Source organism: Sminthopsis crassicaudata, chromosome 5 (genome assembly GCF_048593235.1).
Source record: "Sminthopsis crassicaudata isolate SCR6 chromosome 5, ASM4859323v1, whole genome shotgun sequence".
In the NCBI taxonomy this organism is placed as follows: Eukaryota; Metazoa; Chordata; class Mammalia; order Dasyuromorphia; family Dasyuridae; genus Sminthopsis; species Sminthopsis crassicaudata.
This window is the reverse complement of record NC_133621.1, coordinates 263,028,392-263,054,718: the sequence shown is the minus strand read 5'-3', so window position 1 is coordinate 263,054,718 and position 26,327 is coordinate 263,028,392. Positions and strand designations below refer to the sequence as shown.

Genomic DNA, 26,327 nt, shown 5'->3' with positions numbered 1-26,327 from the left:
TAGCTGTTTGAAAAGCACAGAGGGTTATTCAGGAAAAGGTAATATAATGGTTTAGGAGGCAACAGCTCAAGCCATAGTATTTCCTCTTGAATGAATACCTGGCCCTTTTCATTTAGAAGAGGATCTCATTTGGTTGTAATTTCCCAATTAATTATTATGAATAATAAGCATAACAGAACTAAATGTTCAGAGGAATTCACATGTACTTAAACATCCACATACATGCCTGATTTCCTTATCTTCTTGAATAATGAATTTCCCCATGATAAATTAAGTGCTAGAATTGAGAAGAAAACTCTGAGTTACTAGCAAATAACTCATTGAAATATACCTTGTCTTTTCTTAGTGGAGATGTTCCAAAGAGTTTATATGCTGAGGGCATAAATGTTTATATTAAACTGAATATGTAGTAAATATTTGTCCACTACAACACTAAAAATAGCCATTAAATCTTCTCAGAAGTATATTCAAGATACTCAGATAAATAAATATGTCACTTCTTATTTTTATTCTCTATTTTCATATTTATTCTCTATTTCTATAGCGACTTTAGGGGACTACACAATGAGCCTTCATTTGCTAGTGACTATGATGGCAATCACCTGGATATTTCAAGCCAAATTCTTTGAAAAATCAACATCATTTGCAATCTTTACCAACACAACCTCCTCCAAAGGTAACTTGGCATTTTTTCCAACATAACCCTCAGCTTAATCCTATGTGACAGACATTTTCAAGAAAAAATGGTCAAACAATATTCATAGCAGAATAAGAATAATCAGGACTGGAATTATAGATAGGCTTAAAACAAAAACTGGGTATGAGAACTTGGGAGGAGAGCCAAGAGAGAGATTTTTATATTTAGCAACTGTACAACAATAGAAATTAATGTGGTTATAGTTATGGAAATAACTCCTATTGATACAGTACTATTTGTCATGGTTTTGCACCTTACAGTTTTTGGATTGTTCCATCAGACATGACATTAAAACTTATATATGTCTTGTCTTCCCTCATTACATGTGATCCCTGAGAGCAGACACTATCATATTTTGTTTAGTTTTGTTTTTTTTTTTCCTCTCATTTTACTCCAGTGTCCAGTAAATGATCATAGTCACTATGTTCAAATGATTATTTAGATTTTTTTTCCATCCATTAATGTTTATGTAAAAAAACAACTATTCCAACAAAATGTAAGTTCCTTAAGGACAGAAATACGCTCATTTCTGTATTTGTATTCCCAGATTTTGGTATGGTGACTATTCCCAAATAAGCTTTGTGGAATTCAACTGAATATGTTATGCAGAATTTGAATGTAGCTCTAAACCTGAGAGATCCATCTACATGGAATGACAGGCAGATCACATTTCTGTTCTAAGATTGATCAATCAGTTGGTCAATCAGTTGACAAGCACTTATTAAGTACCCACTATATGCAAATACTATATTAGGCCCTATGAATCCAAGAACAATGAAGGAATCAATCTCTATTCACAGGCTTCCTAACTTCTAGTAGGAAAATAAATCAAGTACACATATGCATATGTATGTATGTTGTATACAGACCTCTGTTCTGCTCCTGGAATTTTTCCTGGATTATCAGATAGTAAACACCATATTGACTGTTGGCAATTGGCAAGAATTTTGCCAGCAATGACGAAGAGAAGACACCCCTTCCCCGTGATTGTTACAGGACAGTCTATTCTCTTTACCTTTATAATGATGGACAATAGAGGCATCCTTGAATTCCTGGACCAAAACTTCTTGCCATATAATCTGGAAAATTTCAGTTTTTGTACGAGCAATGGGCCCCATCCCTTATAAATCTCAACTAGAATAGAATCCATACCAGTTGCTTTACCACATAAATGACATTCAAAATCTCTTCTTCAGTTGAAACTTCAGCTTAGGAGTGACTGTTTTCAACTTGAGGTAAAAGGTCAATAGCTTCATCAATGATTGATGATAGTTTGTTGAGAACATTATGGAAGTGTTGAGCCCATCTTTCCAGGACCATATCCTTATCATTAATCAGTGTGTTACCATCAGAATGAGTAGTTGAGGTGCACCATAGGTCTTTGGTATATAAATAGCCTTTAATGCATCATAAAAAAAAATTTGGATTGTTCCTATCGATGTAAAACTGAATTTTATCTGCCTTTTTTTTTACCTAACTAAGAATCCTGCATCTTTCTTAAGTTTCAATTGCACTTTACTTTTGTTAGAATTGAATACTACCTTCTTAGAGATGGATGAACTATCCTGCTGATGCAGCCTATGGTGTTCTTATTTTTCATTTAGCAACTTCTGAATTTCCCCAAATATGCAAATGTAATGCTGCCTAACAAATATCTGAAAGCTGCCCACTCCATTGTTGCCAACTGTGTGTTGAATCAACTTACTCTCCAACAAACTTCCCACTCAAAGAAGAACTTTAATCTGTTAACATTTATTCTTCTAGTAGTCTTTTTTCCATAGGGTTGCTACTTTTGTTGAATATGAATATTCAAGTCGGAGAGAATAAGTCTATGATCAGTCCATCACTCTGCACCACACATTGGCTTGGTCAATCCCACATCCTATCTGGTTCTTATCTTTACAATTACATAGTCTATTAAATGCCAGTGTTTGCTGCTAGGGTATGTGGTATGTGTGTATACTTATAGACAACACAAAATCTAATATACCTGAAAGAAAAAAACCTCTTATTGCAAGAGAATTCAACAGGTTTTTGATCCAAATAGAATCCCTTAATGAAAACAGAGCTGGTAAATGAAGACCAGCTTACTGAAGTAGGAACCAGATATACATTTTTCTGGAGTGGTCATAGTGAAAGAGAAGCTGATATAGATTTTGCAGTAAAAACTAATGTAGTAAACAAGCTCACTTGCCTTCCAAAAGGAGTGAATGATGGACTCATGGTAATGCATTTGCCGCACACAAGAAAATGTGATACCACCATCATCATTGCCTATGTTTCCACCATGACAAATCCTGATGAGGTCAAATAAAAGTTTTATGAAGACCTGGAGACCTTTATCATCAATGTGACCAAAAAAGAACAAGCTTATAATTCTGGGTGACTTTAATGCTAGAATAGGCTCAGACTACCAGAAGTGGCAGGGAGGTTCTTGGGAGGAATGGAGAAAAAGAAATGTTCTTTTAATATTGAAGACCTGTGCAATTCATGATCTTCTCTTCATCAACACTGTTTTATTCAACTAAATGCAATAAAACTTCTTGGATGCATCCTTGCAACAAATATTGGCACTTAATGTGTCTGTATGCATATATGTATATATGTATATATGTATGTACATGTATATATGTGTATGTATGTATGTATATATAAGAAATCTAAAATTATAAATAGCTAATGCCCTGTATATATTTCTGTGTATATGTATATGCATTTATATTTATATATAGATATAGATATAAATGCATACATGTGGGTATACATATATACATGAATATGTATGTTTGTGTGTCTCTCTAGAAAGACAGAGGGAGAGAAAGAAAAGAGGGTCAAATAGGAGAGTTTGGGAAATGATGAAGTAATACTTAGGGGAACCAGATAAAGCTCCACATAGAAGACAGTGTTTAAGTTTCAGATAAAGTAAGAGAGGTACTCTATAATGTCAAGGTAAAGAAAGAATTTATCCCAAATATGAAGAATGGTTAATACAAGACAAGGCAGAGAGGTGAAAGATGAAGTGTCTCATGTGAGAAACAGCAGTCTGTTGATTGGATCACAAATAGTGAAAGTAAGAGTGATGTTCTATAAAGTAGGAAACAGGTTGAGGCCAGTTTTTAGGTCTTTGAATCATTAGATTTTCTAGCAAATTGAATGGTGAAACATGCTCACTTTGATTTAATAAGAATTTTCTAATAATTTCCTTATTGAACATATTGAGATCATTTTGTTTTAAAAACTCAAAAGAGGTTTTATTTTATACTTGAGGCAAAAGAAAGCCACTAGAGTTAATTGATTAGATGAATATTATTATCAGATCTGTTTAGTTTAGCAGCTGGATAGAGGATAAATTGAAATGATGAAACTCTTGAGGCAGGGAGACCAATTAGGAGGCTGTTGAAATAATATGCTGTCCCAAAAAACTATAAAACTATGAATATCCTTTGAGACAGCAGCGCCATTACTGGGTCTGTATCCCAAGGAAATCATAAAGGAGGGGAAAGGACCCACATGTACAAAAAGGGTTGTACTAGCTCTTTTTGTGATGACAAAGAATTGAAAAATGAATAGATGTCCAGCAATTGGGGAATGCTGAATAAGTTGTGGTATATGAAGGTAATGGAATTTTATTCTTTAGGGAAAAAAATTAATGAACAAGCTGATTTTAGAAAGCCCTAGAAAGATTTATATGAACTGATGTTGAGTAATCAAAGCAGAACCAGGAACACATTGTACACAATAACAGTAAGAATTGCAATGATCAACTATAAAAGACTTGGTTCTTCCTAGTGGTTCACTGATGCAAGCCAATCCCAATAAAATTTGGATAGAAAATACCAAAAAAAATCCAGAAAAATGAACTATGGAGATTGAATGTAAATCAGCACATGCTATTTTCACTTCTTTTTTCTGTTTTTTTTTTCTTTCTCTCATGTTTTTTTCCCTTTTCTCCTGATTTTTTCTCTCAGCATGATTCATAAAGGAATATGCATTAAAATTAATTAATTCATTTTTTAAAAAGAAATTATATAAGTCAGAGGTAATCAGAATTGAACTAAGATGGTAATTTGTATGACTAGAGAGAAGATGGGGGATAGAAGAGATGATGTAAAGCTAGAAAATGCAAGGTTTGACAGTTGATGAGATATATGTGATAAGGAAAAATGAGTGGCAAAAATTTTTTTTGAGATTACAAACCTAGGAGACTACATACATTTGACAAGAACAGGAGGATTTTTTTGCAGAGGGAAGGGAAGAGTTAAGGGAAAGAATTAAGTTCAGTTTTAGTCATTTTGAGTTTGAAATGTCTCCAAGAATTTCAGTTTGAAATGTCCAATAAGTATTTAGTTGTTAAACATCTCTTATACATTTATCCTTTTCTTTTCTCACACAACCATAATCTTAGTAAACAAATCATTTCTCACCTCATCCATTTGGTTAGTGTTTCCCCACCCCCCACAAACTCCATCTCTTCAACTGCCAGCCATCCTCCACTTAGATACCAGGTGGTTTCCTCAAGTAAAGATTGGACCAAGTCACATCTTATTTAAATAAAAAAAATCCCATGGCTCTAATCAATATAATCAAATTGTATATATATATATATATATATATATATATATATATATATATATATATATATATATACATATATATATATGTATATATATACATATATATGTATATATATATGTATATATATACATACACATATATATATAATATATTCCAACAGCACACCATTTAATGCCTTGACAATTGTTTTCTTCCTACCTTCTTATCTTCTTACATTTCATTCCTCTTCAACCTGATCATCAATTATGATCCAGCAGCACTCTTCTTGCTATTCCTTGCACAAAACATTTGGTTCCTCTCCACTGTCTGACAATTTGTCCTTGGAAAACTTCCCTTGCCATTACCAAACTGGCTTCCTTGATTTCTATCAGAAATTACCTAAAGACCTAAATTTTCTGTGGAGATTTTTTCTGTCACCCTTTCACCCCCAGATTCTAGTGACTTACCTTTAAGGTTGCTTTCTCTATATAATATATATGTATTATATATGCAGACACATGTATTTATTTTGAATGGACAGTTATTATTTATTTGCTATTTCCCCCTTATAAAGTGAACTCTTTGAGAATAAATAAAATATTATGTATTTTTGTTTTCATGGTAATGTAAAATATATATTAAGAATTAATTATTTTATAGCACTTATAGAAAGCTAAGATTGCAATTTTAAAAGTTTAGAAAGTTTTTTATCCTTTTAAAAAATTTTGCGAAATGTTTCTCCTTCACAACAGACAAACACTAAGCTATGATAGGAGCCTGTGTCAAGATTGTTCTCAAGACATTTCTTAATTTTCAACTTCGACCAGCCCTTGACTAAATATTATTTTAAGATTAATAGTAAGAATCATTTCATCCTTGGAACAAACAAGAGTCATTTACATCTGATAATGCTTATAGTTTTGAATTTGTGTTATTGTTAAATTACCTTAAAGAAAGATGGATAGGTAAAAGGCTGTACCCTCAGGCATGTGTATTGTCACCAATTTGTTAACAAATCAAAAAGCATGATCTCAAGGTGCTTATATATTTTTTTTTATTATAGCTTTTCATTTACAAGACATGCATGGATAATTTTTCAGCATTGATAATTTCAAACCCTTTTTTTCCAGTTTTTCTCCTCCTTCCTCCCACCCCCTCTCCCAGATGGCAGGTTAACCAATACATGTAAAATAAGGTATAAGATAAATACAATATATGTAGTATGTCCATACAGTTATTTTGCTGTACCAAAAGAATAGGACTTTGAAATAGTGTACAATTAACCTGTGTACAATTAAATCAAAAATGCAGGTGGACAAAAATAGAGGGATTGGAAATTCTATGTAGTGTCATAGTCATCTCCCAGAGTTTTTCGCTGGGTATAGCTGGTTCAATTCATTACAGCTCTATAGGAACTTATTTGGTTCATCACATTGTTGAAGAGGGCCATGTCCATCAGAATTGATCATCATATAGGATTGTTGTTGAAGTATATAATGATCTCCTGGTCCTGCTTATTTCACTCAGCATCAGTTCATGCTCTCCAGACCTTTCTGAAATCATCCCGCTGGTCATTTCTTACAGAACAATAATATTCCATAATATTCATATACCACAATTTATTCAATCATTCTCCAATTGATGGGCATCCGCTCTGTTTCCAATTTCTGGCCACTACAAAGAGGACTGCCACAAACATTCTTGCACATACAGGTCGATTTCCCTTCTTCAAAATATCTTTGGGATCTAAGCCCAGTAGAAACATTGCTGGATCAAAGAGTATGCACAGTTTGATAACTTTTTGAGCATAGATCCAAATTGTTCTCTAGAATGGCTGGATGTATTCACAATTCCACCAACAATACATCAGTGTCCCAGTTTTCCCACATTCCCTCCAACATTCCACATTATCTTTCCCTGTCATTCTAGCTAATCTGACAGGTGTGTACTGGTATCTCAGAGTTGTCTTAATTTTCATTTCTCTGATTATTAATGATTTGGAGCATCTTTTTATATATCTAGAAATAGTTTCAATTTCTTCGTCTGTGAATTGTCTGTTCATATCCTTTGGCCATTTATCAGTTGGAGAATGGCTTGATTTCTTATAAATTAGAGTCAATTCTCTATATATTTTGGAAATGAGGCCTTTATCAGAACGTTTAACTGTAAAAATGTTTTCCCAGTTTTTTGTTTCCCTTCTAATCTTGCCTGCATTAGTTTTGTTTGTACAAAAACTTTTCAATTTGATATAATCAAAATTTTCTATTTTGTAATCAATAATGATCTCTAATTCTTCTTTGATCATAAATTCCTTTCTCTTCCACAGGTCTGAGAGGTAAACTATCCTATGTTATTCTAATTTATTTATAATCTCATTCTTTATACCTAGGTCATGAATCCATTTTGACCTTATCTTGGTAATGATGTTAAGTATGGATCAATGCCTAGTTTCTGCCATATTAATTTCCAATTTTCCCAACAGTTTTTGTCAAACAATGAGTTCTTATCCCAAAAGCTGGGGTCTTTGGGTTTGTCAAACACTAGATTATTAAAATTATTGATGGTTTTGTCCTTTTAACCTAACCTATTTCATTGATCAACTAGTCTATTTTTAGCCAATACCAAATGGTTTTGGTAACCACTGCTTTATAATATAATTTTAGATCTGGTATAGCTGGGCCAAGGTGCTTATATTCTAATGGGTGACATCACATACACAACCTTGAAAAAATCAGGTTTAGACAGAATAGACAGAGCTAAGTAATAAGCAGTGGAGTGGTAACTGGGGGACAAGAAAGGCTTCAAATGACAGTAGATTTCAACTGGAAAGAAGTCAGGAGATGGTGGTGAAGAAGAAGAGAATTCATTCTTAATGATACATGAATATAAGAATTGGACCATACTGATTTATTTGTAAATAAATAGTAGGTAATGTATAATAATACATATTATATATTTGTACACAAATTGACATAGTTGTTTAACCACTTATATGTACAAGCATAGAGATTTATATCAAGCAAAATCCAGCCACAAATCACATAGCTCCAATAATTCATCTTGTGTCTCTTACATTTGTACTACTGTGAACAAGGTTATAGAGAAGGTTGATAGCAAAAAAAGAAAAAAAAAAAAAAAGAAAAGAAAGACCTGTAGACTTTACATACCCAGAAGAGCATAGATCTCACCTAAAAATCCCAAGGAGTCACTGCCAACTTTATCATTTTCTGAGACCTAACCAACTGTGACTCATATTTATCAGTAAAACCTCCTGGAATACTTGAGTTGTATATTGGTTCTTACTTTCACCTACTAATGGTAGAAATATAATATTTATTGTGGAACTATTCTTTTAGAGAGAATTTGTTGTCAAACATTGGAGAATAGAGAGAATAATAACTTCTCCAACTTTTGAAATTGGTCCCACAAATCTAATACAAGTTGCTCATGGCTCTATATCCATGAACTGATGAGTATTGCAATTAAATTGAATTGACTAAAATATGAGATGAGAAGATGTGGAGATAAAGGACATTTTGGGGAAAAGGGGAGAGGAATGGTTTCGCTTGAAACATAACTATTTTTCAAATCACTTTTAGGTTTTGTGGTTTTGTTTTGCTATATTTTTTTGTTTACAGTTTTTGGTACAACAAAAGTGACAGCCTGCCCAGAAGTGCTACTACTAAGTCTGTGTCCCAAGGAAATCATAAAGGAGGGGAAAAGACCCACATGTACAAAAATGTTTGTAGTAGCTCTTTTTGTGGCAGCAAAGAATTAGAAAAATAAGTAGATGTCCAGCAATTGGGGAATGGCTCAATAACTTGTAGTATATGAAGGTAATGGAATATTATTGTTCTATAAACATGACAAACAAGCTAATTTTAGAAGGGTCTAAAAAGATTTACATGAACTGATGCTAAGCAAACAAAGCAGAGCGAGGAATACATTGTACACAATAACAACAAGAACGTACAATGATCAAGTATGAAAGACTTAATTTTTCTCAGTGGTTCAGTGATGGAAAATAATCCCAATAGACTTGAAATTGCCATCTACATCCCCAAAAAGATTGAAAATGCCATCTACATTCCCCCCAAAAAACTATGAAAATTGAATATACCATGTTGACTTCTTTTTTTCTGTTTTTTCCTCTCACATGTTTTTCCCTTTTATTATAATTTCCCCCCCAACATGATTCATAATCAATGTGTGTATTAAATATATATATATATATATATATATATATATATACAAAAAGTGAAAAAGTGACAGTCTGGCCAGCAATATGGGCCAATGGCAGAAAGTCTTTGAAGTACAGCCACATTGTTGACATGTATATGTGTCTGTACCCTTCCTTTAAAAATAAATAAATAAATGACAATTTTCTTTTATTTGATGTTACTATATTTTAAATCACATCTCTATGTATGGAATAATAGAAAAAGACACTAATTCAGTAAAGATCTGAAATTCCTTCTCTCTCTTCCTTTAATTCATAGGATAGTAGATTTAAAACTAGAAGAAACTCCAAAAACTGTTTAGTTCAACCCCTCCATTTTATACTTTAGAAAAATGAAATGCAGGCAATTTGCTAAAGATTATGATGATCATTAAAAGCAGAGAGATCTGAACACATTAGCTCATTTCAGAGGGAACACTCTTTCCCTTGTACCACAAAATTCAAAGTTTGAGTTTTGGTTTTGGTTTCCCTAACTGCCTTAAATTTCCTGAACCCTACCAGACTCTTCAGGATCAAGTCTCATTTTCTCAAAGTACTGTCCTTTGTACTTAAACTCTTCCTGCCTGATTAGTCATTTTATGCTGTGCTTTCTTTTGTACTTCTGTAGTGATATTGAAATGCATTAATGCTCCATATCAGAGCCCAAAATGTCCTGAGGATTCTTATGATAATGTTAATATCAAAACCCAGGGAGAAGAGAATAGCTAACAATCCATCACAAGACTAGTGATAAGAAATTGGGACAATTACGCATTGAGGTTTTGTGTTCTGCCTCATTTACTCAGGTCTTGGGAAGTGTCTAGTTATTCAAGGCTGCCTTTTCTTTTCTGCTCCTTTTCTTTCACTACAACTCTCTTTGAGGAGCATCTGAGACAGCATTTTTCTCATAAAATCTTACCATCAAAAGTACTGAGAATTAGAATGGTCCCAAGGCAGTGGACATTTTAACCTGCCTTTACCAATTTTTACTTTTTATATTGCCTTTGTGATGGAGGTAAAAGGGATAGACTATTAAAAAAAAAAAAGGCAGAAATTACATTCATATCAAACAATCTATTCCAGTTATTTTTTTTAAATCTTCCTATTTTACTCATCTTTGCTAGTCTGATATGTGTAAGTTAGAATCTCATCGTTTGTCAAATTTGTATTTCCCTTTGGAACTTTTTCATATAAGCTCGTTAATAAGTGATTTTCTTCTTTTGAGAGACTGTTCCTATTCTTTGACCATTTGTTATTTGAGGAATAGTTCTAATTTTTAAAATTTTCAATCAGTTTATTATATATCTTAGAAACAAGGCCTTTAATAGAGATATGTGTAAAAATATTATTTTTCCTTCCCAGCTTAGTGTTTACTTTCTCATTCTAACAGTAAGACCTTTTATAGAACTTAAAATAGTATGAGAAATTTGTCCATTTTATCTTCTGAAATCCTCATTATAACATTTTTTTGGTTATAAACTCATACTTGCCCATTAATCTAAAAAGCAATATCTTCTTTGCTTCTCTAATTTGTGTGTGATATTGCCTTTCACGTCTAATTCATGTTTTCTATTTGGAGATTATCTTGGTATATGTAATGCTCAAGGAACTTTAAATGAATCAGTACAGCTGTTTATGCAACTTCATTGTTACATGAAACTGAAATATATATAAACTTCCATTCTTTTCTTTTCTTTTAATACTACAGAGAGTTTTGTGAGATATTGTTACCATAAGAAAGAACAGTAGGAAATAACAAATTATTTTAATCATCATTGCTGGTGTTTTCATTAAAATTGAATTGTTTAAAATTTAAAGTTGTTTAAAGTTGATATACAAAAGCCTTGCTACTCATGCCTAGAGTCCCTCATTTAATGAAATTTCCCAAGAAAATATAACTATCCTTTAAACAAGTTATGTGATTTTCAAGACTTTTAATAGGGAACACTAAGCAAAAAAAAAAACACAAAAAAACAAAAACAAAAAAAAAACCTCTATTCTTTCAGTCTCTAAAAGCCATGTAGTATAGTAGAAATTTCTAGATTTAGAGCTAGATCACATGGCTTTCAATACTATTTTTTTTCTTCTTTTTTTTCTCTTAATGGTATTTTCTTTTTCCAAATAGATGTAAAGACAGTTTTCAATACTCATTTTTTAAAGACTTTGTGTTCTAAATTTTTCTCTTTTCCTTCCTTAACTCTCTCCCACCCCCTCTTAAGACAACAAGCAATTTGATTTAGATTAAATATGTGCAATCCTTTTAAACATATTTCCTTTTTAAACATATTTGTCAAGTTGTACAAGGAAAATTAGACCAAAGGGGGAAAAACATGAAAAAGAAAAAGCAAAGAAAATAGTGAAAATACTATGTTTTAATCCACTTTCATTCTCCATAGTTCTGTCTCTGATAGTGGATCACATTTTCCATCACAATTATAACTATGTGGACTTGGCCAGCTTCACCTCTATGGGCCTCAATTCATTTCTAAAATGAGGAAGTCAGACCAAATGGTGTCACGGGTATCTTTTAGCTTTAAATCTATGATAGTGATATGTCTTATAAAGCTATAGGAATTGATAAAAGATTTCTTTTATACTTATTGCACTTTCAGATTCTTTCCCTTAATTATCATTGTATTCTTTTTTTTTCCCCCTAGATTGATAAAAGAGTTTTATTATGAGGTTTGGAAGTAAGGTTCAAGTCTAGTTAGTAAAGGGTGTTAAATAAAGAGAAGAGGGCACTAGAACCAGGGTTCCAGTGGGCAGAGACCCTTGGATGCCAGGCGTAAGGCTGCCATGTTTGGAACCTCTGCCCCCTTTTTGAATTTCTGAAAGGAATACTCATAAACTTTAAATGCTAGTGAGATAATAAAAAGCAACTAAAAATCATTATTTAAAAAAATAGTTTTAAGAAACTTTAAAATATCCTTATTATATTGTATAAGTCAACAAATATGAATGTGTGTGTGTGTGTGTGTGTGTCCTCTCACTTACATCCAATTCACTCGCATGGCATAGTATTATCTTCCTTATAGCATGGTTCTGTTTGAGAATGAAGGACAAACAACAGCAATATATGAATGACTCTTTTTAAAAGAACATCACTTATTAGAATTATTCATAAAAACAAAATTTTGCTGTGGTGGTGGCTGCCTGAAATATGGGATTGTTGTCAAATATGGTGAGAAGGTGAACTGCCTTTGAGTTTCCATTAAAAAAACACAATCTGGAAGTCCCATATTAGAGAAAACATGCAAGATATAATACTTACCTGGACATTTTCTCACTTGCTCCTGGAGTTCCTTAAAATGCTGATTTGTGCCACACTTCCTGAATAAGCTGAATCAGATATTATACTTACATCTCCTGAAAGGAAATTCTGACTACTGTTTTTATAGCTAAGTGAGGAGAATATACGGCACAAATGTTATGTTTAAATGAATTTGTAAAAGTGATTTTTTCCTTTAAATTTTAAATTTTTTCCTTAGAAACTTTTTCTTCAAAAAGCCATGCCTAATTATGTAATAGCCAGGTTATCTTTAAGGACCTGTGTGTAAAATTTGGAACTGTGACCAATAAAATTTGCTACTCTGGGATGATTTCACATCATACATTAATTTGTACATTGTTATAGGAGGTGTATATCTTGTCATATCTTATCCCATATAATTGTATTACTCACTTAATGGCCTTTAATAAGATTCTAGCCACAAGCTACTGAATACTTACCATCTTCCTAAAGTAATGGGGACTCCTCTGCTGAACTCACCGGATGTCAGTCGAGATGCTGTGTACCTTGCTTTCTAGGGCCCCACATTTCTATGGCTCCATATTTAGGCACCAAATGTGTCCAGACTAGCTCTCTGGAGGATCTTGGTATCAGCACAAGTCCTTGGTCTTATAAGAGGAATGATGAGGTAGGACTCACGTGGATGGTCAAACATGGAGTCTGTTTATTCCAAATTCTCTCACCCTTATATGCCCTAATATCCTTATATAATAAAATATGAAAAAACAAAAAAAAAAGAAAATCAGTAAAAAACAGAATAATTAAAATTACTGAAAGCTATTCAGGTGACAGGGAAGAGCAAAACAACAAAAGATAAAATGTCCACATAGGAAATCTCAAAGGTTGATATGAATTGGTCTCAAGCCAAAGAGGTTTCTTGGAATCTCTCATAAAGAATTTTTAAAGGCAAATGAAAGAGAAAATTGGGGAAAAAAATGAGAGGTATGCACAAGAGAGTCAACAGCTTGGAAAAGAAAGGACAAAAATTGACTGAAGGAAACAAATTTCTTAAAAACCACCATTGACCAAATGCCCCCCTCCAAAATAAATAAAATAAATAAAAGGTCCAATGAAGAAGTTATTTCCTTAAAAAAACACAATTGGCCAAATGCAAAAAAAACAAAAAAATTAAAATTAAAAAAAACTCTACAACTATAATCTCAAGGAAAAAATATTGCCAACCTGCCAGAAAAAAAAAAATAAAATAAAATAAAAATAAAAACAAAAAACTAAAGACAATTCAAGTATTGAGGAGTTACAGTCAGGGATTTATCCAGGATATGGCAGTTTCTACTATAAAGTATCTAAGAACCTAATATACCCTATTCCAGAAGGCAAAGGGACCTGGAGTTACAACCAAGAATCAAATACCCAGTGAGAGCGAGCATGATGTTTCAGGGAAGGAGATAAATCTTCAATGAAGTAAGGGACTTTCAATCATTTCTACTGAAAAGACCAAAACTAAACAGAAAATTGGATCTTCAAACACAGAACCCAAGAAAAGCATAAAAAGATGAACAGAAAAGAAAACAACCAAACAATTAAACATTATTTAAAGGTTAAACTGTTTATATCCCTAGATGAGAAAATGATACTCGTAACTCTGGAGAATGGTATCTTTTATTAGGGCAGTTAGAGAACACATATATAGACACAAGATGTGGATATAAATTGACTCTAATGTGATAATAGTAAAAAAAAAAAAAAAAAGTAGGAAAGGATTGCAATGGGAGAAGAGGAAAGGGGAAATAAAATGAGATAAATCAAATCACAAGAAGAGGCACAAAAGACCCATTATAATAGAGGGAAAGAAGGGACCAGATTGAGCATTTTCTGAAAATTAATCTCTTCAGTTGTGGCTCAAAGTGAGAACAATATTGGAGGAGAAAGGAGAAAGAAAAAAGAGGAGATGGATAGGGAAGAAACACTAAGAGTACTAAGAGAAGAAAAGAGGTGTGATAGAAGGGAGGGCAAGTTGAAGGCAGGGTGCATCAGAAACAAAATACTACCAAGGAATGATGGAGTGGAAAGAGAGAACAAAAGCATAAAAGGGGAGAAAATAGGAAGGAAGGAAGTACACAGCTGGTAATCATAACAGTGAATATCAATAAGATGAAGTATCCCATAAAATAGAAGTGAATAGCAGAGTGGATAAAAATCAGAATCCTATAATATGTTGTTTAAAAGAAACACATTTGAAATAGAGAGATACATAGTAAAAGGTAAAAAAAAAAAATGGAAGCAGAATTTATTTTGCTTCAGCTAAAGCCAAAAAAAAAAAAAAAATAAAAAAAAATAAAAAGAAAAAAAATATATAGTTGTAGCAATTCTAATTTCAGATAATGCAAAAACCAAAAATAGATCTACTTAAAAGAGACAAGAAAGGAAACTACATCTTTTTAAAGGGAACCATAGACAATGAAGTGATATTAAAATTAAATGTATATATACCAAATGATATAGCATCAAAAGTTAAGGTAGTTATAGGAAGAAAGAGACAGCAAAATCATACTAATGAGGGATATCAACTGCCCCCTCTCAGAATTAGATAATTTCAACCATAAAATAAAACAAGAAACAAACTATGGAGGTTAATAAGAATATTTAAAGAACAGATATGATAGACCTCTAAAGAAAATTTAATAGGTTTCTCAGCAGTACATGGTACCTACACAAATATCGACCATGTAAGAGCTGAAACTCTTGAGTTAATGCACTGAGGTTGGAACAATCGAGCACTTAAGGCTAATTACCAATTGTACAATACTCTGTAAGAATATGCTTGGAAAATGGCCCTTCTAACTATCCTGTGCTGCCCCAATCATTTGGTGTATACAGAGAATTGTGGGAAGGACTCACTTCTACCACTAAAAACCAAGAATAAAGACCAAGGATTTTTCCTTATCCTGACTCTGGCTGATTCTAAGGGTACTAATGCAGTCATCACATTAAAGTATAAAAATCTCACAATCAAATGCAAAAAGGCAGAAAGAGTAAATACTTCCTGTTCAGATCATGATGCAATAAAAATTGCATTCAATAAAGGGTCAGAGAATGATAGACTAAAAACCAATTTGAAATCAAATAACCTAATTCTAAACAATGAGGGGTTAAACAACAAATCACAAAAATAATAATTTCCTCCAAGAGAATGACAATAATGAGACAAAATACCAAAACTTATAGAATGCAAACAAAGCAGTACTTAGATGATTTTTTTTAATCTCTAAAAGTTACATTAATAAAGTAGAGAAAGAGGGGATCAAAGTATTGGGCATACAACTAAAAAAAAGCTAGAAAAAGAACAAATTAAAAACCCAAATCAGAAAATAAAATATTCTGAAAATCAAAGGAGAGTTAACAAAATTGAAAGTAAGAAAGTTATTGAACTAATTAATAAAACTAAGAGTTGAATTTATGGAAAAAAAAAATAAAATAGATAATCCTTTGGTTAACTTGATTTAAAAAAAGGAAAGAAAAAACATTAAAAGTGAAAAGGGTAAACTTATCACCAATGAAGAAAAAATTAAAGCAATAATTAGAAGTCACTTTCCCAATTGTATGCCAACAAATATTTACAAATATGTAAATTGCTCAGATTAACAGAAAAGGAAATAAATTACTTAACCTCATTTTTAAAAAAATGAACAAAATTATACTTACCTTTTAAAATCAAACTGGTTTATTAAATGTCCCCAGAATGAATATGAAAGCTCTATAACCACAGTTACACATTGAAATATTTTATATTCCATTAAAAATTCCAAATGTTTTTTTTTTTTTTTTATGTTTAATAGATTGCCATCAGCAAAAGTTTTATGATAAGGATAAGAGGTGATAGACCCAAATTGCAACTGGTGGTTTCAAGGCCTTGACATGGGAACATTGTACATCTTTGGCATTGAAGTTATTATCCTGATATTATGAGTTTGTGAATCATACAACAACATGACTCAATAGAATCAAAATTTCAGAACCCAAACAGCATTGAGCAAATGTTTTATAAGTATAAGAATACTATTTCATCTTACTTAGGATTTTTAGGTATAAGAAGACTGCTTCATTTTGCCTAAGGATTTGTAAAAATAACATGTAAACCACTTTAAAAACCTCTAAATTAATTTTAAAAAATATTATGGAAAAATAAGCTAGAATGAATAATAATGATAAAATGATGATAATGTTCATCTTATATTTCATTGAGCTCAGATGCCAATGATTCTGAGACAAATTGCAAATTCTATTATTATTATTCTTTAATGTTTAAATTTCAATGGACTATTGCAAAGGTTATCTACAATGATTGCTTTTTATAATTTAAAGATACATGTTGAAAACAACCCAGAATCATTCTAGTGACATAAGATGATATAGTTCCTATCTAGTTTTGCTAAAAATGTGTATATTTAAGCCCTTTTTGTTTCATATAGTTATGGGTATTCAATAAGCAATATTCATTTAAATATTGGAGGGGATGGAAAATATTTTATCTGGAAAGAACAACAATGTTCTTTGCTAAAATGGGAAAGTCATAGTCTGAGTTCCATCAGGTTTATTTATGGAATTTTAATGGATATTTATTTGAGGGTTCATATTTATAATATAAAGGTTTGTTGCATATTCACTTATAAATTTTGTGTATCTAAAATAAGTATAATTCTCAATACTTAATTAAATCTTTCTAGGCATTTGATTTTTTTTTCAAGCTAAAGCAACACATGGTGCCCCATTTCTATCCTTTTTCTTGAAAAATCCAGATGGAATTGCAAGTCCAGGATTTTAAGAAAAACACAATTTGTTAATTCTTATAGCAAAAACTTCATCTTTAGTCTTGAAACCTTCCAATATATTTAAAACAAAAGATTTGGGCTATTGTTCCCAAGCTTCTTTGCTGAAATATTGTTAGTTAAATAAAGTTAGTGAATGTTGCTGGTGAAAGGCCATTTGGTTGCTTTCTTGGATCATCATATTGATCATTGATGATCCAAGAAAGCAACCAAATTATGCTTTATAATTTTTTTTCAAAGAAGCATTTATACAATACAAAAAACAATTATGCTTTATATTTTTTTCTTTTTCTAAAGGTTTCTAGATGTTCACCAATTTTGTTAGTCTTTTCTTTTTCATCAAAATACTTTTTATTGGTATATTTTATTTTGTATTATCAGCTACGTTATCCTCTTACTTTTTATTACATAGTAAAAATGCCATCCCTTGTCCTATACTTCTAGAATTTTTTTAAGGTTCCTCTAAGATTTTTTTCTTAAACCCCATGAATAATCTATGTTTTTCACATTTTGTGTGTGTACAAGCATATGAAAAACAAGGAATATAATAAAATGGGGATTCTGGGGGGAAAAAAAGTTTCTTTAATTTATGTTACCTGTAGCAAATGTTTTTGATCTTAGGCAAGTAACTCAATTATTATCAGCTTCAATTTCATTATATGTAAAATGGGGATAACAATAGTCCTTACTTCTCAGGACTATTAAGATCAAATGAGATATATTTGTAAAGTTACATGAAAAACTAGGAGTTCTGTATTATTATTTTATTTAATCAATGAATGTGGAAGTGAATCAAAGACTTTTCAGTAACCAATGCAGGTAATTTATATGTTAGGGTGCTTTCAGAGGGCTTTTCAATAATCAGCTTATCATATTGAGATATTCTTTAAACCAGTGGCATTTTTTGACACTATTATATTCATTCTTAATCAGTATATCAGTTTCTTGTAAGTCTTTATAGATTTCTAAGTGATATTAGTTATGAATGCTTTGAAAAAATACATGAATATATAATTCAATTATTTTGTGACTGTTTTAACAATGATTAAGTCCATTTAAGAAGTAATATAAAATTGTATTTAATTTATACTTTAACATATTTAACATGTAATTGGTCAATCTGCCATGGGGGGAGGGGGAAGGAGGGGAAAAATTAGAACAAAAGGTTTGGCAATTGTCAATGCTGTAAAATTACTCATGCATATATCTGGTAAATAAAAACTATAATTAATAAAAAAAAGAAATAATATAAAAAAAGCTATATAGGACATCACTAGGTGGAACAATGAATATCATGTTGAGGCTAGAGCTAGGAAGATTCATCTCCTCAGTTCAAATCTGCCCTCAGATACAAACCTGTCTGACTCTGGCCAAGTCACTTCACTGCTTGCTAAAGTTTCCTCATTTATAAAATGAGTTGAAGAAAGAAGTAGCAAACCAATCCAGTATTTCTCCCAAGAAAACACCAAATGGGGCCATGAAAAGCTGGCCATGACTGAAAAACCAATGGAAAGAAAGGGATAAAAGACAGTAATTTCTATAATGGTATTATAACTGAAGACAGGCCAGTTTTGTATTACTTTTCCTCAAATGCCACAGGAAAAATTCACAATAGTGATGAAACTTCTAAGGGTAATATATGGAAAAATATGGATGAGAATCACATGGGATAATGAGGGTGAAATCTACACTAAAGAAGATAATATACATGCCAATAAGATTGAATTGTAAGAGATTTTGTATTTCATAGGAATTAGATTAATATAGATTTACACTTATACCAATGTATGTAAGAATCCAATGTAACCTAAATTATTCTCTTTGGAGATAATATTTAAATGAGTCAATCATCTGGGTTCAAAACCCTCACTATATTTCTGAATAGTTGTGTGACCTTGGTCAAGATTTAATATCTGTTTAAATTTTTCTCATTTTTAATAAATTATATCTTACATCCTTTCAGGCTTACAATGCTGTGATTCCTGTACTGATCTTTGCTAAAATTCAAAATGTATAATAAAATATATAATAGAATATATACTCTGCCTTATTTGTTTGACTTAATTATAGCATTTAACTGCAGCATTGAGATATGAAATATGGTTTTTTTAATCTCAAGGATACAGATTAAGATGAGCTGGAGGCAGTAGTCTAAATAAACAATCAATGATACTGGTTTTGGAATATGCAAATTAGTTTCTGGGTCCCAAAGGCCATACTGCTTTTTATAAATGACAAGCACAGAAAGGGACATGCTCAGGTGAGTAGAAAAAAATATGTTTCAATACATTCAGACAAATTTTTCCTTCATGTGTTTGTTTTCTTTTATTGATGCAAAAAAAAAAAAGGAATACTTGACTTAATTGAAAAATTTATGTTAGAAATGTGTTTTTTACCTAGAGTCTCTCTAAATATTCTAAACTGTGGTTGTTATATACTATTATGAATCTTTTCAAAGGAAATTTGTTTTATAAGATACATATTTTTAAAATTATCTCTCTGAAATTATATTAAGTTTGATATAGCTTACCTTTACCTTCTAATCTTTCAATATAAAATTATGCTTGGTCCTTATTAAAAGGAATTATTCTTGTAACATAAAGCACTTTTCATGGAGAGACAGTGTGAACCAGTAGAAGAAGCACTGACTTTGAAGTCAAAGAAGAACCTCACTTCTGATATTTCCTACCAATGAAAACTTGAGAAAGGTATTTCATATCTCAGGTCCTCAGTTTCCACAAATGGAAATTAAAGGTATTAGAATAGATAACTGCTGATATCTCTTCCAAATACTATAATATATAAAGTGTTTTCCCAGAGTGATGTTATCCCATACAGAGAGGAAAAACAGCATGCATTCTTACTCCACAAAATAAAGCTTAATTAAGAGGTATGATCTACTAGGCAGTTAATTGATCCAGTGGAAAAAGCACTGAGCCTGGGGTCAAAAAAAACCTGAGTTCAATTCTGACCTCAGAAACTTATAGGTTGCATGATCTTGGGCAAATTACTTAATCTCTATTTGCCTAAATACACTGGAGAAGGAATGGCAATCCATCCCAATATCTTTGTCAAAAATAATTTGGTCCTCAGAGTTGGATGAGACTGAGCAACAAATAATTTATTTTATTTTATTGAATCTATAGTCACATTAATTTGGGATCTCTCTTCGATGAAGCAAATTGTAATTATACCCCATCCTGTGATTCCTCAATGAGAGTTCTTCCAACATGTAAGTTGGCTTCTCTTTTTCCTCTTACAACATATGGAAACCAGTCGAGCATGTATACTTTACACAAGCTTTTTCATCACTCTTGCTATATGACCCACTTATCCCCTTTTTCTAATCATATAATTCTATAATGAAGTACACATAAGAGAAAATAGCATAAAGAAAAGAAAATGTTAAGATGGCACTATATTTGTATATATATATATATAGATAGATAGATGTGTATATATATATATATGTATATATATATATATATGTATCTATGAAGTACACACTTTAAAAATTTTGCTTTTTTTAACATCACCAGGATTTTCTTTTATATGCTTCCCTTCTTATTCCAAAGATACCATCCATATTTTCAAGGGTTGGTTATTTTAATCAAAAACAGTAAGGGGAAAAAAACTCAGAAAAAAAATGAATCAACACATTGAAAATATCTGACATTCTATACAAATTCTATACATTCTATACCCAGAGGGGTATTTTCTCACATCTCTTCTGGAGTGCTTTATAATGCCACAGGCTTTTATCTTTCATCGTTTTGTGATGGTTCTTCCACTTACATTGTTGTACTCATTGTGTATGTTTTCCCTAGTTCTATTTATGCCATTTCATTCATTTCAAAGTCTTTCTATTCTTCTGTTGCATTCATCATGTTCATTAATTCTTATAGCATGGTACTATTCCATTATATATATATATATATATATATATATATATATGATGTGTTTGTATGTGTGCCCACATGCATACACACACACACACACACACACACACATACATGTTGCAACTGATAACATGGTCAAGGCACATGGACAATTTAGTTACTTTCTTTTTTTAATTCCAGTTTACTTACAATAATAGATTTACCCACTGGGAAATGAGTGTAAACTATGAGCATTGTTTTTTGTTTGTTTGTTTGTTTTGTTTTGTTTTGTTTTTCTTCCCAGATTATTTTTACCTTGCGAATACAATCCTTCCTTTGCAACAACAACAACAACAAAATTCGGTTCTGCACATATATATTGTACTTAAGATATACTATAAGATATTTAGTATGTATGGGAATGCCTGCCATCTAGGGGAGGGGGTGGAGGAAAGGAGGGGAAAAATTCGGAACAGAAGGGAGGACAAGGGATAATGTTGTAAAAAAAAATTACCTATGCATATGTACTGTCAAAGAAAATGTTATAATTATAAAAAATAATAAAAATTAAAAACAAACAAACAAACCAAAAAAAAAAAAAAAACAATAATAGATTTACCAATTCATTGCACTACCAACATTGTATTAGTGGATCATCTTCCACCATCTTTCCAAAACAGATTATTTCTGTTTTTGTTAATCATCTCTGCCCATCTCAGAGTTGTTTTGTTGCTTCTGTCTTATTGTAAATATTTTGAAAGTTTTGTTGTTTGATTGGAAAGGGAAGTTGGAGAAATAATATATAGTTTTGAAATGGCAGGATGAAGAATTTATATTTTAAACTTTCAGAATAAGGAATTTTGGAAGATTTTTGAGCCAAAGAGCAACATGGTCAGAGATAGGAAAAATTAAAATGCATTAGAAATATATGCTAATGCAATCTCAAAATCACAGAATATGTCAAGACCTAAAGGGCATCTAATCCAGGAATTTATAGATCCCCCTTGTGAGTCCATGAGTAGATTTCAGGCTCTACATGTACTTGGGTAGGGAAAAAAATACATTGTAATTTCAATAGAGTGGATTTCTATTACAATCCTATTTACTTTATTTTATGTAGAGGAAAGTGGCAAACCAGTCTAGTATCTTTGTCAAGAAAACCTTTGTCAGGAGTGAACAATAAAATACACATAAAATATTATTTTCAGAAGGGATACATAGAATGTAGTGTTAGGCACAAAACAGGTAAAAAAAAAATCATTGATTTAATTAATGTAAGCCCCTTATTTTACCATGGACAAAGTGAAACAATATGGGAGAATAATTTATCTAAAGTGAGGTACTAAAAGTCATGGGCAAGACTAAGTCTTGCTTTCTCCTGAATTGCAGTTTCCTAGAATTTGTACTATGACTTATTGGTTTCAAGTCCTAAGGCTTCTGAAATAATCCTCATTTATGACATATACCAAAAGAACAGTCAGTTTTTGTAAAGGAAATTTTTCTGCTGACAAGGGGCTATAAAGAGTTTGCTAAGTAGAAATTCTACAGGAAAGAAAGTCCCTATACATTTTGCTGTGAAAGCTTTTAATGTTTCCATTGATTCATGACACAGGTTTTACCATATATTCTATGACAAAGAATGGATACCACAATTGTTTCACCCCCTGAATCATATACCAAGGATCCAAAGTAGAAATGAGACAAGTTAACCTTAGGTTAAAGGTGTCAATATATTTGGGTTTAGCCACACATTCTTTCTTTTAGAAAACAGAATATTCCTCAAAGATAGTAATTTGCTTAGATTATGTCTTATAGGATGATATGATACATATGGAGATAGTATCATAAATAATTAGGATTTGTATTTTTTATATTAGTTGATGTTGTTTTTTGAAAAGTGGAATGCTGTGCAGAGTCCCACAATTTCACATAAATCAGACTCCCTGAAAACATTGTCTAGTTTCTTTTTGTTTTATTTTGATTTGGATTTTGTTTGTTTTTTGGCCATTGTTTGTATTTTTGGTGTTTAATACAATACCTGCTTGACATATAGTAAACATTTAATAAATGCTAATTGACTAACTTCATACATATTGTATATCTGATGACAATTTTAGCACTTCAATTCTTCATGTTATTAAATTTAGGAAAGAATGTTTTTAAAGCATTTTTAGCACTATGGATATAAATATGACAAGATAGAGAAAGCAATATAAATTTAAAGTCCTAAGCTTTGATTCAAAATGTTATCTTTACAAGTGTGACTAAATGACATGTGATTTTTAAGTTATTGGGTGTTTTAGTGAATTCCCGTCCTATGAGTCAACATAATAAGTCAGCAAACAAAAAAACCATTGCAATCTTGGATTGTATTAATAATATTATATCCACAACAAAGGAAATGATAGTATATGTATATATATATATGTATGTATATATATATATATATTATTATTATTATTATTATCAGGTCCGGGTTTAATATTTTTTAAAGAATGGTGTCTTATATTGAAAGATTGCATCTTGGTGCATATCTAAGGAAGAAAAGAGAATGATGAAGGAAATAAAAATCATGCCATATTACAATTGGCTGAATAAAAACAATGCTTTCAGAAAAAAACTTAGGAATGTATGATATGTGTCTTTAAGAAATCTAAATACTGTCATCTATAAGACAGACCAAGGCATTATTAGGAGCAGCAAGAAGAAATTTCAGAGAGCAATATAAATTTGACATTAAGGGGAAAGAAAACTTTCTTACAATTAGAACTTTTTTAAATTGGGATGGGCCACTTTGAAAGAAAATGAGATTCTTGTCATCAGAGGTCTTCAAGCAGAGACTATGAGACCATGTCAATTATATTGGATAGGACATTCTTCTTTAGTTGGTCATTTATCAATATGATTGCTGAATTCTATTATAATTCTGATCATTTTTCTCTTTTGGTCTTCCTCTCCCTAGTGCCTAATAGCACTTGATAAAAAAAATACTAATTAATCAATTTCATAATTCATAGAATGGCAACTGGAGAAGCTATTTATGTTAATTTGCCATAACTAGTTAAAATCATCATTAGCAAATAGATAAGACCAAGGAATATATTTTTGGATATTTTAAAAATCCTCACCCTTTGTCTCTCTAAGCAATTACTATTGTTAAAAATTGGGGAAATGCTTTAATATTACTTTTATAGGTTTTTATTATTAAAATTTATAGCATAACACTATTGTAGGAGCCAAATAAACTGCATATATATTTAATTATGTACTGCATTATTGCCCACAATAATCATGTATATTTTCTCAGACATGAAGTTCTAACATCATATTCCAATTAGGGACCAAATATTCTCTGTCCATTTCCTCTAGGATCATAGAATCAGTAGTTGTTCTCATTAACATCAGCCAAGAAGACGTCTTGCTATTACTTATGCTTTTGCTAAGCTATATTGGTTTGAAAACATTTGTGTTATTTATAGAGTTGATTTCCGTTACATTTTCAGGAGCAGAGGAGGAATGAGTTACAGATATTTACATTTTGATGTCATGAGCCCATTACAAAAATTAAATACTTTAATTTTCTTTCCTAAACACATTGTACAGTAATAGAAAATAATTATTATGCTTTTTATCTTGTTCACCCTTGGAAACATCCTTTAGGTGGCAAAAGATTCCTGTCATATGTCCTCCTCACTTTCATAATTTTTATCATTCTTACCCATTTTGTGGAGGAAATGCACTATTTTTTTAAACCTTCCACATTGTGTATTATGATGAAAAGTCACTGGACAGTGAGATAGGATGCCTAAATTCTAATTCTGACTTGCTCTCAACAAATCATATCTCATTCAGAAGGTCACTTTACGTGTGTATATGCATATATGAACACATATATACATATTTACAAGCATATTTATGTATATGTAATGTGCATATAACAAAATCATACAGAAAACAATTGTTTGAGAGAAGATCTAAACTTAAATATTTCTGACCCAATGCCCAAAAAGTAACCCCTATGAAAATCTAGCTACCTTTTATCTAGGCCACCTCATTTCCTAATCTGCAAAATGAGAGTTGGATTATATGAGTCCATTAAGTAAATTGTAACTCTTATGTCAGAAATTTTCTCATGACACATGGTACCCTCTGACAGGTGGGGAAATTTACTCCTATCTTGTTTCCTAGCCAGGATACCTGGGACAAAATATGTATGGAACTTGACAGTATATTAAAGGCAATTACCCACTTGTAAGCATCTAATTAACAAAATCACAAAATGAAAGTTTTATTAAAATGAGGAAAACAACCAAAATTCTTAATGGAACTATTTTCAAAGATATGTGAAGTCATTTGATATTTGTAATATTAAGTCATCGGGGAGGCCTTTTAATCTACAAGTTCTGTATAGTTCAATGGATCTTTAATGATCCAACGTAGCAGAATCTGACTTTCTGACTTTTTCTCTCTATCTTCCCACCAGTGTTCACAATTCTGAAGCCTATGTTTGGAGTAAATTTTCCAAGCAAGTCAAGTCTATAAAAAGTACTCTTTTGTTGCTATCTATTCCATATGAGATAATTGTGGTAGTGGTGATGATGAAGAAGGTAATTTTGTTTAACTCCTTAAGGTTTGCAAAACAGAGCACATCCATTATCCCCTTTGATTCTCCCAACTACCTTGTAAGGTACCTTTATTATCCCAATTTTATAGATGAGGAAGCTGAAACAGAAAGAGTTTAAGTGACTTGTTCAACACTACACACATTGATTGATTGATTGATTGAGTTCTCATGATTTTCTTCCTAGATAACTTTTGAATTTAGGTTAGAATGATGATTTCTTTAATGGTGAGGAATTCGTATGCATTAGCATCCCCATGCATTGATTTCCAAAACTCCTCC

The 26,327-nt window shown here is 31.5% G+C and overlaps 1 protein-coding gene across 6 annotated transcripts in view; it reads left to right on the top strand.

Annotated features, from left to right (window-relative positions):
* The window catches only part of MGAT4C (MGAT4 family member C), a 1,099,619-nt gene that overhangs the window by 967,626 nt on the left and 105,666 nt on the right, over positions 1 to 26,327 (top strand). For 3 of the 6 annotated variants that reach the window (XM_074270915.1, XM_074270919.1, XM_074270918.1), the window contains one exon: positions 545 to 676. The exons of the other annotated variants lie outside the window; for them this stretch is intronic. The gene's annotated coding sequence lies outside the window, so the exon portion shown is untranslated. The remainder of the gene's footprint in view (positions 1 to 544; positions 677 to 26,327) is intronic. 6 annotated transcript variants of the gene reach the window in all.